Source organism: Muntiacus reevesi, chromosome 9 (assembly GCF_963930625.1).
Source record: "Muntiacus reevesi chromosome 9, mMunRee1.1, whole genome shotgun sequence".
Taxonomy (NCBI): Eukaryota; Metazoa; Chordata; class Mammalia; order Artiodactyla; family Cervidae; genus Muntiacus; species Muntiacus reevesi.
In genome coordinates, this window is record NC_089257.1 from 52,913,274 (window position 1) to 52,930,528 (window position 17,255).

Here is a 17,255-nt window from a genome sequence, read left to right on the forward strand (position 1 = left end):
CAGGCAAAAAGTTTCCTTTACTGAGCTGGGGGTGGAGACAAGAAAGGGAAGTGACATTCCCCAACTTCCTGTGGTCACTTTTGGGCATGTGAAATTTTAGATTCCATCTTCTCTAGAGGCCTCCTCTCTGCCCGTCTGACCTGTTGTCTGGCTCTTGTTAACAGGTTACCCTGTATTAGCCAAAGTTCCTTAGCCCTAACCTCAGTTGTGAACCTGAAGGTAAATTTGATGAACATATTAGTTGCTCGGTCATGTCCAACCCTTTGTGACCCCATGAACTGTAGTGACCCCATGGACTGTAGAACACCAGGCTTCTCTGTCCATGGAATTCTCCAAGCAAGAATACTGGTGTGGGTTGCCATTTCCTCCTCCAGGGTATCTTCCCAACCTAGGGATCAAACCCTCCATATTCTTTACCGTCTGAACCACCAGAGATGCACCCCTGCATATCCTTCCACGATGCCGTTAGCTGCATGAGATCCATGCAAGGTCATCTGGTCTAGTGGAAACAGGGATCTGGAGTTGGTTCAAATCCTGGCCTCGCTACTTTTATTACTAGCAGTGAGAACCTTTGACTGCTGATCTTACCTCTCTGAGCTTCAGTATCCTCTTCTACAAGATCGGGAAAATGATTCTCTCATAGGGACATTTTGAGATAAGATTCTTAATCATGAATTAAGATTTGAAATGTACCTCTAAGATGTTCAGCACTTTATAAAAGTGAGTCCTCTCTTATTTTCCTGCTATAGAAAGAAGGTTCTTCTCTGGGGATGCTCCATACTGGTAGCTGCTAGCTGGGGATCCTAGGACCAGGAACAAGGCTACCACATGAGCCCCAAGATGAATCATGAAGAGTGTATACCCTCAGAAGCTCACTATTTGGTAGGGGAGCCCATTGAGCAGAGACGGTGTAATTTGTGCAGTGATAAGAATCAATTAACAGAGAAAAGAGTAATTAAACTCCAGGTGGAAGGGGGTGAAAGAAGTCATCAAGCAACTGGGGTTCTGAAGGTTGAATAGGAGTTTGAAAGGACATTTAAAATTTATAGGCAATTTTATTCGTTAGTAATAAAGTTGCATTTTTAAATGTAAAAATGTTGACTTCTTTTGACTTTTATTAATACAATGAAATATTCAAACTCATCCACTCTCTTTTCCATTTCTTTCCTTTCTCCTCCCATTCTGCCTCTCCAGCTGCTAACAATTTCTGAACGAGTTTTTGTATGCTTTAGTAGATCCTCAGAGGATGATGCCATTTTACTCTAAGTTTTTTATTTCCTGCTAAGTTTTTATAAGAGCTTTGGTATAATTTTTTTTTCATTCCTTTTTTCTATAGTATGAGCAAATTCTTTTGCTTTCTCAGTAGCGAACAAGCTACCAGTTATTCGATGTGTTCTGCATCACGCCTCTACACAGGGGCTTGTGCCATCCTGTCTAGTAGCCAGAACAACGTAGTGAAACAAGGCCTGCTGGGATCTTTTTCATAGATGAGGAAACTGGCGCTTAGAGAGGTTAATATACTGACATCCCACAAGCGTGAAGCCATATTTCTGCTCTGGAGTCCTTTGCCCGTCGTTCTCTGCTGCCTGGCCCAGGGTCTTGCCCTGATTTTGTGCTGCTGATTTTGTGATCCACTGGGTGTGGTGCCAAGCCTCCTCACACAGCTTCCTACCTATTACCAGACTCTCAGAATCACACAACAGCAATAATTGACGAAAACCACAATTTCCCTGTCCTCTTGCTTAGAAGCAGCTAGGTTTGACTTAAACTTTCTTTCTTGCTCTGCCTCTTCCACTGAAGGAATGATGACAGGGTGCATGCACAGTGCTCCCAGGGCCCGGCCTGCACGTCTGAGGATGAGGCTCCAGCTTATCCCTGCTGGGGACTCCCCGGTAACCGTGGGTACCCCTCATCCTCTCTCTACCGCCGTATTTCCCCAGCATGATTCAGGGCTCAGGTGCTCCCCAGCTATCCTGCCTGCTGCCGTAGGAGCTCCTGTGATGGAGTGGGCCTCTGGAGTGTGCCGGAAGGGACTCAGGTCTTGGTTTCAGGAAGCCCTACTCAGGCTGAATCTGCCCAGCTGTGTGACCTTGGGCCCACTCACTAACCCCTCTGACTCTCATTGTCTGCATTTGTAAAGGAAGACAAGTAGGACCCACTTCCAGGCTCACTGTCTGGATGAGAGGAGTCCATAGGAAAGAGGGCAGTTTCCTTCCCTCTGGCTCTGCCTCCCAAGTGCTTTGATTGGGGACTTGCCAGCGTTTCTGCAGCGGAAACCTAAAACACCTTCCCTAGGTGCAGTGCTCATCACACCTTCAGCACCCTGAGAGTCTCGCCTCCCGGATTTCTTGACGCTCCTTTGTGTGGCTGAGAAACTCCTCAAAGGAAGGGAACAGCCCATTGAGCTCTGCTGCTGTTTCCGTGGCGGCGCCTTCCTCTCTTGCCCGTCTGCCCTGCAGACAGCAGCTGCAGTGTGAGTCAGTTGCCTGTATGTATTATCATTTCTTTTGCATCTCTCTGCAGAGAGGAGGATGCCATTCATTTAGCCAGTGTTGGCTGTGCCCAGGCTTCAGGTGAGGGCTGGGACACGGAGAGGAACGGACTCACAGACACTGCCCTGGAACTCACAGGGGAAAGGTGCAGAGAGTCTGACACACGTGCTGTGCTGTCCCCTAGGCATGTCCTAGGGGGCTGTGGGAGAAGAGGACCCAGCGGCCTCTCCTGAGCACCCAGCAGACAAGAGCAGATCTTTAGAAAAGAGGAGCAGTCCACACTGCCCAGGTCCGGGCAGAGCCCTGGGGGAGGCGACGCTGGGTGTCTGTCTGGAGCCAGGGCCCAGGGGTGGAGGACCTGAGTGGCCGCGCCCTGCTAGTCATCTGCACACCGACGACCTTTCGGGACCTTTCCCCCCAAGCCCGAACCCCACACACTCACTGCCCACGCAGCACCCACCCTTTGACGTGTGATGGGCACCCCAGAAGCAGTAGAACTAAACAGAAGTCTTGGGCAGAAACCTAACCCGGTTCCTCCCCGGTCTCCCCCATGGTATGTGGCCCCACCATTTACCTGGTTACTCAGGCCCCACACATGGTGTCATCTTTGACCCTGCTCCTTCCCTCACCCCTCACTTTGTCTGCAGTCTTGCAGCTGTTCCATCACAGTATATCTTGAAAACCACCACACCTCCCTACCCTAGTCCAGAGGGCTCCCATCTCCCAGCAGGTCTCCCAGCTTCCACTCTGCCCCCAGTGCTACCAGCCTTCCACACAATCAGGCAGAATGACCTTTTAAAAAGTAAATAATACTGTGTCACTTCCTTGCTCAAAACACCCCGTGGCTTCTTAGCATCTTGAAATAGAATCTGAACTCCCTCCCCTGTCCTGCCTGCCCCTCCTACTTCCCTGGTTTCATCTCTTAGCACTCTCAGCCTTGCTCATTCCATTCCAGCCCTGTGTCCTCCTTTCTGCCCTTCTTTCTTGCCCCTAGGCCCTTGAACTTCGCGCTCCTCTGCCTGGATTACCCCAGCATCGCATGGGCTTTCCTCTGTTTAAAAGGCCCTGTCCTGTCCTACCGTTTACACCATCACTTTTTTTCTCTTACTCTGCTTTATTTTTCTTCACTGGCACTGGATTTACATTATATATTTATCTGTTTTCTTTATCATTTGTCTTATACCTTTGGGCTTCCCAGATGGCACAGTGGTAAAAAAAAAACCCACCTGCCAATGTAGGACATGCAGGTTTGATCCCTAGGTTGGGAAGATCCCTTGGAGTAGGAAATGGCAACCCACTCCAGTATTCTTGCCTGGAGAATTCCATGGACAGAGAAACCTGACAGGTTACAGTCCATGGGTTTGCAAACAGTTGAAGTTGACTGAGCATGCGCGCGCGCGTGCGCGCACACACACACACACGCACGCACACACGCGCGCACACATACACACGCACAGAGAAATGTAAATTCATGAGGATGAGCCCTTGTCTTATCTCTCATTCACCACACTATCTCCAGGCCCTAAAACAGAACCTGGCACACAGTAGGTGTTCATCACACATTAGGTCGGTAATCCAGAAAAATGAATGAATGAGCAAATGCAAGTTAGGACTTTGGTGTTTATTCCGTGGGCAGTGTGAATCTAGTAGACATCTTTCAGGAGGTGAGTGACGTGGTCAGCGCTTTTATTTAGAAAGCCAGCTGGTGGCAGTGTGGAGGCTGGACTGGAGGAGGAGGCAGCAGAACAAGTTAGAGGCAGTTAAAATGGTCCAGGAAACTGATGCTGAGGCCTACGTAGCGCTGTGGAGAGGAAAAGAGGGGACCAATGACAGGTGGTGAGGACCTTTGAGTATCTTTGGCTCCTACCAGAATAACTTGGTGTAGCAATCCTTTTAAAAGACAGACAGGAGGGGACGAGCTGGCCTGGGCGGGAGGCTGGTGACACTCCATAAAGTGTTCCTCCCGAGGTGGGTGTCAGCCCCCGATGCGTGTCCCCTGCCGTGCAGTTGTCCCTCTAAGGAGAGACTGCTGCTCCTAGACTCCCTGTTGAGTCTTTGCCTAAGAAAGTTGTCAGTAAATCAGTGATGGTGTCAGTAAGTCTGATGCTTCTTTCTGCTGACGGGTTGATGTTACACATTACGAGCCACAATAAGTGGTTGGTTCTTTCTCGCAATGGGTACATTTCTTGATATTTAACTCCAAAGGAGACTCATGCTAACACATTCTCTTTTTCTTTAAGAATGCCTAGGCTCTGCTCAAGTTCCAGGTGGGGGTTACTGACAACTTAGGGGCTCAGCATCTCCCTTATGACAAACACGCCCAGGAATTCTCATCCTCTCTTGGGTGTCAGGGTGTCAGGGAGTCAGATAAACAGTGGGCCCACATTCCTAGACCAGGCAGAGCTGTGCTCTCTGGCACTGTCTCTTGAGAACGTCTTCTTGAGCTTGAATTATTTTTCTCCCCAAATCCCCAGTCCACCGCAAGTTTTGATGCAAAGCCTTTCATCTCTGAGTGCACAGATACTTACCCATCTTGCTGAGGTGTCCCCTCTCTGTCCCTAAGGGGGAGTAGGTCAGGCCAGACTCTTAAGCTTTGGTACAAAGTTCCTAATCCTGTGAAGTGAAATGTTGTCCCATCTGTGTGGCCAGATGCCACCTCCCACATCTTCTTCTCTCTTCCAAAGGTTCAGACATCATAGGAATGACGTTAATAGCTACACTATAGAGCTTCTTGCATGCCAGGTACTGTGTTAAGCCCTTCACATACATTCTGTCTAATCTTTATCCTGCAGTGAAGTGTTAGTTGCCCAGTCGTGTCCAACTGTTTGTGACCCCACAGACTGTAGCTCGCCAGGCCCCTCTGTCCATGTAGCTCTCCAGACAAGAATACTGGAGTGGGTAGCCATTCCCTTCTCCAGGGGGTCTTCCCAACCCAGGGATCAAACCTGGGTCTCCTGCATTGCAGGCAGATTCTTATCTTGCAGGGGTGAGTATTATTGTCCTTTTCACAGATGCGGAAGCTGAGGCTTGGCAGTGCAGTGAAGGTTAGTTGTTAAGAGTCTGGGCTAAGAGTCAAGTAGACCTGGGTTTGAATCCCACTTAGCTGTGAACCTTGGGTATGCTACTTAATTTTTTTAACCTTCTTTTTCCCAGATCTAGAAACACATTCTTAGCCATCTTGCTGAGGTGTCCCTACTCTGTCCCTTAAAGGGGAGTAAGCCATCCCAGGCTCTTAGACCTTGGTTCAAAGTTCCTAATCCTGTTTGCTGTCCCTGTGAAGTGAAGATAATATGGAAATTGTTCACAGGGTTGCTGTGAAAAATTAAATAATATTACATATATTATTTCAGAAGATATAAGTACTTGCTTACTAAACGCTGGACTTTGTGCTGTCATTAAATAATAGCTCATTGTAGATACTGCTTTCAGCATCAGTACCATCATCGCCTTCATCCCCATCCCAAGGCTACAAGACTAGTGTGTAGATGGGGCCAGGATTTGAACCTAACCCTGCCTGACTCCAGAACCCACGTTCTTCCCCATGTCACACACTCTCAAGTTCATTTTGCCTGAGACTTTCTGGTCCGTAAGGTTGCTCTCTTGGTCTTCTTGATTGTCCCGTGTGTTCCCATCTGGACAGTAGGCTCAAGCCGGGGCTCAGCAGACCCTCAGTCTCTTCCAGCCAGTGACCTCTTTTCAGTCATTGACTGGGCATCCCCCGTGGCTGCACTGTTCAGCAAAGGGCTTGGACAGTTTTCCTTGATCGCCAGTGTTGTGTTGTCTGCTGTGAAAGCTGGGATGTTGAGGGGGGTTCCTGTCTGGTTGTTTATATCAGTAGGATTATCCAGAGAAAATAGGTGTGGCAGCAGAAAGGGCTGGTGGGTGTCCTTATCTTTGGGGGTCACTGATGACTTTGTGAATCTGGTGAAATTTATGAAGCCTCTCTTCAGAAAAAATGCCATGATAAGGCCAACATTTTCTCCATAGCCCACCCAGGGATCCTGGCTGAGAAATTCAGACCCAGAAGGTTAATTCACATACCCGTAGGCTGTTCTGTGTCTATAGGCTGTTTGTACTCGAAGGCTGTTGGGCTGTCCTGGTAGCACTTGGAAATACCTGTTTTACTGATATGGTTTGCCGTTTTCATTTTTTTCCCATATTTAAGAAATGTATCCATGCCTTAGAACTGACCTAGTCATTTTGATGAGACTGACCTGCTGGTTTGCACATAAATTCAAACCATAACCTGCACCTAGCAGACCAACTGGAGAAGGTTTTTTTGGCCCCAAAAATCAGACTAATGGGCTTCCCAGGTGGTGCTAGTGGTAAAGAACCTGCTTGCCAATGCAGGAGACATGGGTTCAATCCCTGGGTCGGCAAGATTACCCAGAGAAGAGAATGGCAGCCCACTCCTATATTCTTGCCTGAAGAATTCCATGGACAGAGGAGCCTGGCGAGCTACAATCTGTGGAGTCGCAGAGTCGGACCCGACTGAAGGGACTTAGCACATGCACACATCAGACTAATAGGAATTTAATTGTAATTTTGTCATTGTTTAGTTGCTAAGTCATGTCCAACTCTTTTGCGATCCCGTGGTCTGTAGCCCACCAGGCTCCTCTGTCCATGGGCTTTCCCAGGCAAGAACACTGAAGCAGGTTGCCATTTCCTTCTCCATTTATCGTGATATATAGATGATAAAGGTGCATAAGCTTAGCTTCAGTAGGGTTTAGTGGTCTAGATTCAGGTAAATGTAAATCTCTACTTTTAAACTTAACTTCATTTTTGAAATTTCAGTCTTCAAAAGTATGCCTCTTCCCCTTTCTTCATTCCAGTTTTCAAGGTGGGGGTCTGATTTCCAAGCACCTTAAATCTTCAGCCTTCTGACTTGCTTGTCGGCCTGTCCTTGGAGCCTTTCCAGCGAAGCGTGGAACAGACCTGCTGTTTGTAGCAGTAGCGGGAACTGTAGGTGTGGCTGCTGGTGGCTGCCCCCCTCCCTGCTCATTCTTCGGGTCCTCCCGGAAAAACAGGACCAAACCTTCCTTAGTGGAAGCCCCAGGATCTTTCCTCCGGCTCAGGCCATGGCGCCACTGCCCTCTGCAGTTAGAAGTGGGACTTGGATTTCGGGCGCAGGAACTGAATTCATCACATATTAGATCATTTGCCAGAAAGCTTTTTCTGATGCGTAGTTTTTTTCTTTAAAGTATTTCTTCTTTGCTTCTTCTAAATTATAAAAGCAACAGATGCTCACTTCAAAGCCAGGATTAGAACTCTTCACGCCTGGCTTGGAATTCCAGCTCCATCAGCTCATTAGATGCGCAGACCTGGAAAAACGCACACGCTCTCTGCAGCCTTGGTTTTCTCCTGGTGCCGGAGAGAGAGGAGTTCCACCTCCTAACACTGTGGCAAGAATTCAGGGAGATTGGTCCATGGGATGCATCTGCAGAGGTTTGGCGTGGATTCTTTGATTCAGTGACTGTTTTATTCAGCACCGGCTCCGAACCAGAGTTCTAGTTGCTCTGGAAACATTCAGTAACGAGACAGAGGGGGCCTCCCCTCCACTGAAGCACACATTGTAATCAGAGGCGACGCAAGGACTCAAGGTCATTTCAGAAATTAAGAAGTTAGAACCCCCCGCCCTGGGTGGTTTGAGAGCCCTAGGAGGGATCCCCGGGGCCATCTCTGGAGGAGAGGCTTGGTGCTTTGTGACCGAAGACACCAAGTTTTCCAGGACACCCAGTGTGAACAGTTCTGCCCTCTAGGGGTGGGTCCCAGTTTTAAATTTGGAAGATCTGACCAGTGAGCACTTGTAGGTTCTCCTTTACGTGGCTCCCCGTTCCTGAGCTTGGGGCTCTGTTGCAGGGCCTTTAGAAGGCCTTCTGGCGAGCTTGGGAAGTGCTGCTCCCCGCTCACCCAGCGGAGCTGACGCTGATTGAAGAGCCTCTGCCGTGTAGGGAGGGAGGGCGATCAGCTTCTAGCCAGAGCCCACTTCGCTCCGGTGCTGCTGGGAGCAGATTCTCTGGGAGGCTGTCATGCTGCAGTCTCCCGATTCTCTGCATGCAGCTTTAAAATGGCTTGTGGAGGCCATGTGGAAGCTGGGCCACCCCAACTTGTATGTTGGACCACAGGGCCATCAGCCCGACCTCCCATGTCCACCGCATCACCCCTCTCAAGTGTAGTATGCCTTTTTAAAAAATGTTGTTGATTTTTTTTTCATATTTAATTTACTTTTTGGCTTCACTGCATGGTATGTAGAATCTTAGTTCCGTGACCAGGGGCTGAACCCACTCCCACTGCATTGGAAGCACAGAATCCCAGCCTCTGGACCACCAGGGAAGTGCCGTAGTATGCATTTTTTAAATGACTGTTCAGCCTCTATCTTGGGCAACAGTGACCCAAACTGACTGGCGAAGGAAGCTGTTGAGCAGAAGGGCAGGCTGCCTCTGACTCACCTGTCAGATTCATTGCTAACCTACTTTTGTTTGACCTTGATTTGCTCAGTATAATTAAAGACACCATTGTGAACGCACTTCTGTTGATGATTTAAGTCCAACATGTGACAGCCCAGGATCTTAACCACACACATGACCCAGGCAGATGGATGGACGGATGGGTAGTTAGTTTTTCTCTTACCTCTGAATGGTAATTCGATCACAAGGAAAAGGTTTAATTTCAGGAACACTGAGCAATTCTTTGCGACCAGATATGATGCCAAAGCAGCAGGCCTTGATTCCTTGCTACTGGGCAGCTTAATCAGGAAATGGCCTAGATGGCCGCCTTTCAAGTGGGTCCTTGCAGTAGCTTGGCAACTGGCACAGGGTCATAATTGGAAGAATTTGGCTCCGAGTGTCTGTGGGTGTTTACAGTGCACTATAGGGCAGGGCTTCATTTATTTATAGAGTATTGTGAGCAACAAGCAGCAGAAGGCTCAAAAGCCACTAAATCTCAATTTATTTTTAACAAATTCCATTTTTCCCCTCATCCCAGAAGGAGAACTGAGTTATTAAAAAACAGTAAAAAAATACATCATCGCAGAGTATGCCATATCTAATTATGGGGTTGCCAGCATCGGCCTGCAGCCACGTTTTAAGGGCTTTGTAAATCAACCATCCATTCAATCTGTGAACTTATATGACTCCTGTTCTTCATTTAGATGTAGAGGGAAGTTATTGGCAAGTGAGTGCTGATCAGAAGTTCTACGCTGTCTAAATTAGGAGATGGAGGATATAAATATAGGATAGTGTACTTATGTTCTCAAAGGGAAATAAAAATCACTCTTCATTGTCCATCATACTTAGCCATCCAAGCATATACTCCACCGCACTAAATATCCACTGTAGGGCTGTTCAGTCGTTGTGATGGTGGATCCACGCTTTTTAGGGGAGCTATATTGTGGTATCCTGCTGAGCCCTACCCTGAGTAAATATTACCCACATATGTCATGAAACGATGTGACTCCAGTGCCTTTTGGCTTCCTAGAGCATCAGAACTGGATGAGACTTCAGAGACCCTCTAGTTCAAGTACATCTTATTGTAGTTGGGGAAGCTGAGGCTCAGAGAGCAGAGTGACTTGGGCCCCATGGTGCGTCGCCGCAGAGCTGCCCTGAGGCCACAGTCCCTACCCTTTTCTCTGATGGTTTCTGCTCTACTGAGCTTGAAGCTAATGAATTAAACAGATCTGATTTCTGCCCTTTAGGGTTCACAGTCTCAGACAGACAGACAGATGGTCGAATAATCATCATATGCATGAGTGAACCAAGTTATATGTACGGTAAACCAGCTAGTGAGTGGAGGAGATGATGGTTAAGAATGGGGTAGCTTTGGAGTCTGTGTGTTTGGATACCAATACGAAGGTAAAATCAGTAGGTCAGAGCTTTATAGATGCTGTGAAGTTTCTGATGTGAAAAGGTGCAGCAAACTTGCTGTGTGTTGCAGGAGGGGAAGTACGGTGCAGCCGTGGGCGCTAGTGAAGGCAATGTAAATATTGCAGTTTTGGAGAGCCTGGGAGTGGATCACTGGGGAGGTTTCAAGGGAACTCCATAGGGAATGAAGGACTGGGGTGCAGGCCAGGGTGGGTGGTCTGAGTTCTGTGGGAGGCTCTGCCCCATCCTGGGACAGTGCGGGGGGTGGGGGGTGCGTGAGTGCTGCTATTCTCAGCCCTCAGACCTCCAGGTAGAAGGGTGAGAGCAGATCATGGTGGTCTTTTTCTCTGACCCTCAGGATCCTTCTTTGTGTAGCTCTCTGGGCGGCCAGTAACTATGGACTGGGGCTGGCATGGGAGCTGGAACATGTGTCTCTTTCTTGCCCTGGACTGATGCCCAGCGCATGCCTGGGCCGAGTGGGCCCTGGGTGTTAGTTCTTTCTGAGGCTGGGAGGGGACAGTGGAGGCTGAGGAAGCCTTTCTGAGGAAGGCGGGGTGGTGGAAGCTTCTGGGGAAGACTCCTCTTGCAGCACTGGAGGGCAGTGATTTTCAATTGAGGTTGTAGCGGGCAGCACAGAGAGGAGTGAGTGGGAGGGAAGAGATCACAGGCCGGAAGAAGCAGTGGGAGTTACATACAGGCAGACAGAAAGGCAAATGGAGAGGGAAGGACAGTGACACGCTGGGACTGAGGAGTCTGTGCGGGCGGGCAGGAATCAGGGCCACAGCAGGCCGGCCCCGAGTTACTCAGGCTGGGCCTCCGGGTTACAGAGCACACACTTCTCTGAGCAGAGTCTGTCTTCCTGTCCAGTGAGCTCCTCCCCACTCTGGACAGTGGTTCTCAAACATGTTGCCAGGTATTTCCATGTGGCAAAGAATAAAGTCAGTACATGGAATATCCTCAGTGTCACCTCCATAATTTGTTGGGTTCTTTTGTTAATCTTTTGATACCTACAGCCACTCATCTGCTTTTGAGTTAAGGATGTATAAATTAGCAGTTTCCACTACCTGGAAAATAGCTGATAAGTTTTTGTTGTTGTTTAGTCACTAAGTCATGTCCGACTCTTCATGACCCCCTGGACTGCAGCACGCCATGTTCCCCTGTCCTTCACTACCTCCCTGAGTTTGCTGAAACTCATGTCCATTTTGTCGATGATGCCATCCAATTATCTCATCCTCTGTCACCCCATTCTCCTCCAGTCCTCAGTCTTTCCCAGTGTCAGAGTCTTTTCCAATGAGTCAGCTCTTTGCATCAGGTGGCTAAAGTTTTGGAGCTTCAGCTTCAGCGTCAGTCCTTCCAATGGACATTTGGGATTGACTTTCTTTAGGATTGACTGGTTTGATCTCTTTGCTGTCCAAGGGACTGCCAAGAGCCTTCTCTAGCACCACTGTTCAAAAGCATCAATTCTTCGAAACTCAGCCCTCTTTATGGTCCAGCTCTCACATCAATACGTGACTGACTACTGGAAAAACCATAGCTTTGATTGCATGGACCTTTGTCGGCAAAGTGATGTCTCTGCTTTTTAATATGCTATCTGGGTTTTTCTTCCAAGGAGCAAGTGTTTTAATTTGAGAAGTTCATACTTTTTCTCAGATGTGTGTTGTAGTTTTAATACAACCTAGTAATATTTTGGTTGATAAAATAAAAGTTTTCATTTTTATAGTTTATAAAGGTAACACAATTTCAGTGTGGTGGATGTCTCCTGTGTGTCCCACTTCCGAACCAATTTTCAAGGAGCAGATTCTCTCCTTTCTGTCTTGCATCCTGCTCCTGGCATTTAACCGTGTCCTGGTGTCTTTCTGTGTGTGCAGCTCAGCCCAGGAGCCCAAGTAAACCCAGGTCAAGGGCTGTGTCAGTAAAAGGTTCCGGGATAAAGGACACTGAAATCTTCACCTGAGATGAGGTTGGGAAGTTGCCTGTGGCCTTCCTGTCCCAGTCCCAGCCCATGGAGTTACTAGCAGGCCTGGCTGCTTCATACTGTGTGTCCCCCAAGTAGCAATGGCATTCATAATTGATGCCAGCTTTAAATTCGCCAAAGTAAGGCAGTGTTCATGGTTCATGGCCACAGCTCTGTCATTTCGCTTTCTCTGAATCACTGTGCCAGGCGCCCAGCTGGCATTCAAGAAGCACTTTTGGTTCACTGAGCCATTGGGGTCAGAGCCCCTGCTGCCTCGGCCACCACCACCTGGAGTCCTGAGAGCTTCAAGTGAGAGTCCTGAGGGTTGTGATTGCTAAGACCTGTCCAAAGTCCACCCTCCATCCTCAGACTGATGAGCCACACCCTGGCTATCCGCACTTACTTGCTCCTTGTCAGAGTGACAGAATGGTCCAGGGGAAGGGCATCCAGGGGTCACTTCCTGTGGCCACCCTCCTGTGCAGGAAGACCCCATTTGTGCTGATCAGGACAGGCCCTGGTCCCCTCGGGCGCCCACACGCCCAGCCTCCTGCTCCCCCCGTTATGGGTATGTTCGCCTGTTAGGAAATCCTTCTTTATTCTAATCCAGATCTGCCTCTTGGCACTGTTTCCTCGTTGACCTAGTTCTGCCCTTTGGAGCAACACAGAACAAAGGTCCATAGGTGGGCCGTGGTAGAATTTGGAATTCGTGCTCACAGGCCCCCTTCCTCTCTCCCCCCAGCCTCTCATCTCCCTCCCCAGTGTCTGTGTTCTCCAGCACCTTCCGCTGCCCTTGTGCAACATGGCAGTCCATATTAATAGTAGCGATTGGCGACATTCATTGAGTGATTTTCACGGGCCAGGTGCTGTGCTATGCTCCTTACATGAATTTTCTTACTACTCACAGTCACCTATGAGGTGGGTACTGTCACTATCTGCATTTTGCCAACGAGGAACCTGAGGAGCAGAGGTCAAATGTTGCCCAGAATCACACAAGGAAGTGGTGGGGTGAAGACTGCAGCTGGGTGGTCTGGCTCCAGCGCCCATGCCCTAAGATGTGGGGCCACACTATCTCACAGCCATAGCGCTGTACTGTCTTATAGCCATAGCATTGGAAGTAAGCCCATGATGCATTAGATTGGGACCGGCCCCTACTTTGACTGATTTTGCAAGGAATCATTTGGAGGGAGCCTGAGTTGAACCATTTCCTATGAAACATCCTCAGAATTTGTTTTGACAGAACTACTGCAGTCCAGAGGCCTTTGTCTTGTCACCAACAAATGGGTTCATCCAAACTCTGCCAGACCCTGCAGAGTTCATGGTGCAGTGGGTTTTGATCAGGGTGGCAAATGTGTGCTCTTAGTATTTTCTTTTCCTGCACATGAAGTCAAATGCAATAGGTTTCTTGTTCAGAATGCTTCATCATGATTTTGGTGGCCATAAAGCAGAGAGAGAAAAGTGCCTAAGACTTCTAAGACGGGACCTTAGCTTCAAGTTCCTAATTCAGCATTCAGTCTCCCAGAAAGGCCCCAGCGGTTGTGGAAGGGAGAGATGCGATACCCCCTACCCTCCAAAGCTGGGATGGCAGGTGCCAAATATACATTTTCCTGAAATGCATGCATCAGGAAGGGTTTGGGAAGCGCAGGTGAGGGAGATGAGAAAGAGTGTGTCAAGGCCAGTCCGAACTGGACTTGAGTGCTGTGTCCCCGAGCTGTGTGACGAGGTACATGCCACTGTGGTTTCTGTTTCCTCTTCTGTAAGATAGAGGTAGCAGTGCTTTTCCTAAGGATGCTTCTTGTAGGGTTAAATGAGCAAAAGCAGATGTGCCATGAAGCTGCAGTGGGTGTTTCAGACCATTTCCCACACCTGATACCTCGAGGTTTGGTGACCAAGCCCTTGTTCACTGTCTGGACCTTCCTGCTTTGCTATCATGGGCCCCAAGCCTTCGGCTGCCTATTGTCTTGTGAGGCATGGAGTGGGATGGTGGGGGTGTGGGGTCTTCTGGGGCAGTAACCATCCTACCCAGCCCCAAGACCCAGCCTGCATCCACAACAGTCACCCTGCCCTGACCCCAGTGCTCAGGCCAGGTTGCCCCAAAAGTCCAGGAAAAGGTGATTCATCAAGAGTCTGCTTCCTGTGCTCATGAGTCCCTGGGCTTTCCTGCTCCAGGTGGTGGTCACACAGGGAAATGGGGCTTGAACCATCTTTCTCTTCGTCAGTTATTTTTTCAGATTGCATGCATCCTGGTTACTATTTTTTAGAGATAAGTGGCAAAGTGAGGGACTTGATTTCTGAGGTCTGGACCCAGAAATCTGGAAGGAGAGCAGCTTGAAGCAATAGAAACAGGACTCGATAAAATCTGGTTCTGTAGTTACCAAAAACGGGGCCCTGACCAGTGGCCTAGCCTCCCTGAAACGTAGTGTCTCTGTCTGAAAACGGGGGGCAATAAAAGAACTAACCCTGCAGGGCAGGAGGAGGATTAGATGAGATCCTCGATGGCGTAACAAAAGGCATCTGGCACAGTGTTTAGCACTTTATAAATATTATAACAATCCCCTTTCTTCTCCTCCATCTACTCTGCTGTTGATTTCTTATATGGCTTTGAGTAAATCTTACCCCCTCTTTTTTTTTCTTCTTACCCTCTCTTTGACCCTTCTCTTTGCAGGAAAGAGTTGAAACATACTTGTTCTGAATGGGTGCATTGCGCCCCCTATAGGACATATTGGGAATGTGTGGGGTGGGTGGGCTCACTGTGGGGGTCAGGGCTTTCGCTGGGTGGGGCAGGGCAGCAGAGATGCTGGATTAGCACATGGAGAACAAAGAACTCTCCGGCATCCTACCCAGCTTCCTAAAGTTCAGAGGGCATGCGTGTAGGCGAAACTGTATGTAGTGACCTGGGCCTGGAATCTGACTTCATTTTACATATAAACAAAAATACATTTTGCATGTTTTTAATATATACTGAATTTTCCAGGAACACAAGCACCGAAGTATATGAGGTTTACCTATTTGCTATAAATAGCTACAAGCATCTTATTACATCTTTCACTGTGTCTGGAGAGTAGCTGTGCCCAACCTCTGCATATTGATGGATGTATTATTTTATTTTAACTAACTTTATTTTTCTTCTTCTTTGTATTACAGCCATGTTGATTGTCTTGAAATTGTAAGTGTTGATAGGTTATATGATTTACAAATTTTATTTCAAGTGAATGAAAAGAATATTAAAAATATCTGTATTGAGTCTTTGAAAGTATGAGAGAGAGGGGGAGTGTGTGTGTGTGTGTATATATATGTGTGTGTGTGAGCTTATAAATCAGCTGGAGAAACCTTAGGATAGACTTGAAATAAAAAGAAATGGTTTCACTTATAAAGGTCCTTTTACGTAAGGATATGTAATAGAAGTCAGAATTTAACTGCATCCCTTGTCAGAGAAATAAAGTGTTTTGATGTCTCCCCTGGCCCTTTTAGAAAATATATAGAGTCTAAAACACAGTTTTTATCATCTTTTTTCAACTTGGCCATCTCTGTGTTTTTCATCCCTCCCAACTGTGTGTGTGTGTGTATTACCATCTATGTGTAGATTTTTCAGAAAGGAAAACCAGGCAGGCCTCCAAGTTTGTTTTTGTTTTGTGACCTCTGCCTGAACAAATGGACTGTACAAATTTTGCAAATTACCTATTCACGTGCTTTATTTTTCCACTGAGGTGATTGCCTTTTCATTGATTTACAGCAGGTTTTATTTTTGTTTTGTTTCACTTAATTCAGAAAGGATAATATTTCTTTACCTGCCACAGAGCTCTGGAGTCAGATGACCCTGAGTTTGAATCCTGACTTTCCCGCTCATGTGCTCAGAGTTGACAGGCAGTTTACTTGACCTCTCTGAGATTCAGTTTAGTTCAGTCGCTCAGTGGTATCCGACTCTTTTGAGTCCCCATGAATCACAGCACGCCAGGCCTCCCTGTCCATCACAAACTCCTGGAGTTTACTCAAACTCATGCCCATCGAGTTGGTGATGCCATCCAGCCATCTCATCCTCTATTGTCCCCTTCTCCTCCTGCCCCCAATCCCTCCCAGCATCAGGGTCTTTTCCAATGAGTCAACTCTTCGCATGAGGGGGCCAAAGTATTGGAGTTTCAGCTTCAGCATCAGTCCTTCCAATGAATACCCAGGACTTATCTCCTTCAGGATGGACTGGTTGGATCCCCTTGCAGTCCAGGGGACTCTTAAGAGTCTTCTCCAACACCACAGTTCAAAAGCATCAATTTTTCGGCGCTCAGCTTTCTTCACAGTCCAACTCTCACATCCATACATGACCACTGGAAAAACCATAGACTTGACCAGACGGACCTTTGTTGGCAAAATAATCTCTCTGCTTTTTAATATGCTATCTAGGTTGGTCATAACTTTCCTTCCAAGGAGTAAGCGTCTTTTAATTTCATGGCTGCAGTCACCATCTGCAGTGATTTTGGAGCCCCAAAAACTAAAGTCTGACACTGTTTCCACTGTCTCCCCATCTTATTTCCCATGAAGTGATGGGAACAGATGCCATGATCTTAGTTTTCTGAATAGTGAGCTTTAAGCCAACTTTTTCACTCTCCTCTTTCACTTTCATCAAGAGACTCTTTAGTTCTTCATCACTTTCTGCCATAAGGGTGGTGTCATCTGCATATCTGAGGTTATTGATATTTCTCCCGGCAATCTTAATTCCAGCTTGTGCTTCTTCCAGCCCAGCATTTCTCATGATGTACTCTGCACATAATCTCTGAGATTAGTTACTTCTAATTGAGAACTAGATGGAAAAACACTGCCTGGCACAAAATAAAAGCCCAGTGCGTGGTTTCTACTGCTAGTTTTTGTGTCGTCATTTTTGTTGTGATTCTCACACTGAATATTTTTCTCAGAAAAAGTATCTTGAGCTCTACAACTCACGTTGTTTGAGATTCTTAGACG

The 17,255-nt window shown here is 47.6% G+C and overlaps 1 protein-coding gene across 4 annotated transcripts in view; it reads left to right on the plus strand.

Annotated features, from left to right (window-relative positions):
* Positions 1-17,255, plus strand: part of BMAL1 (basic helix-loop-helix ARNT like 1) — a 108,361-nt gene that overhangs the window by 43,910 nt on the left and 47,196 nt on the right. The window lies entirely within an intron of this gene.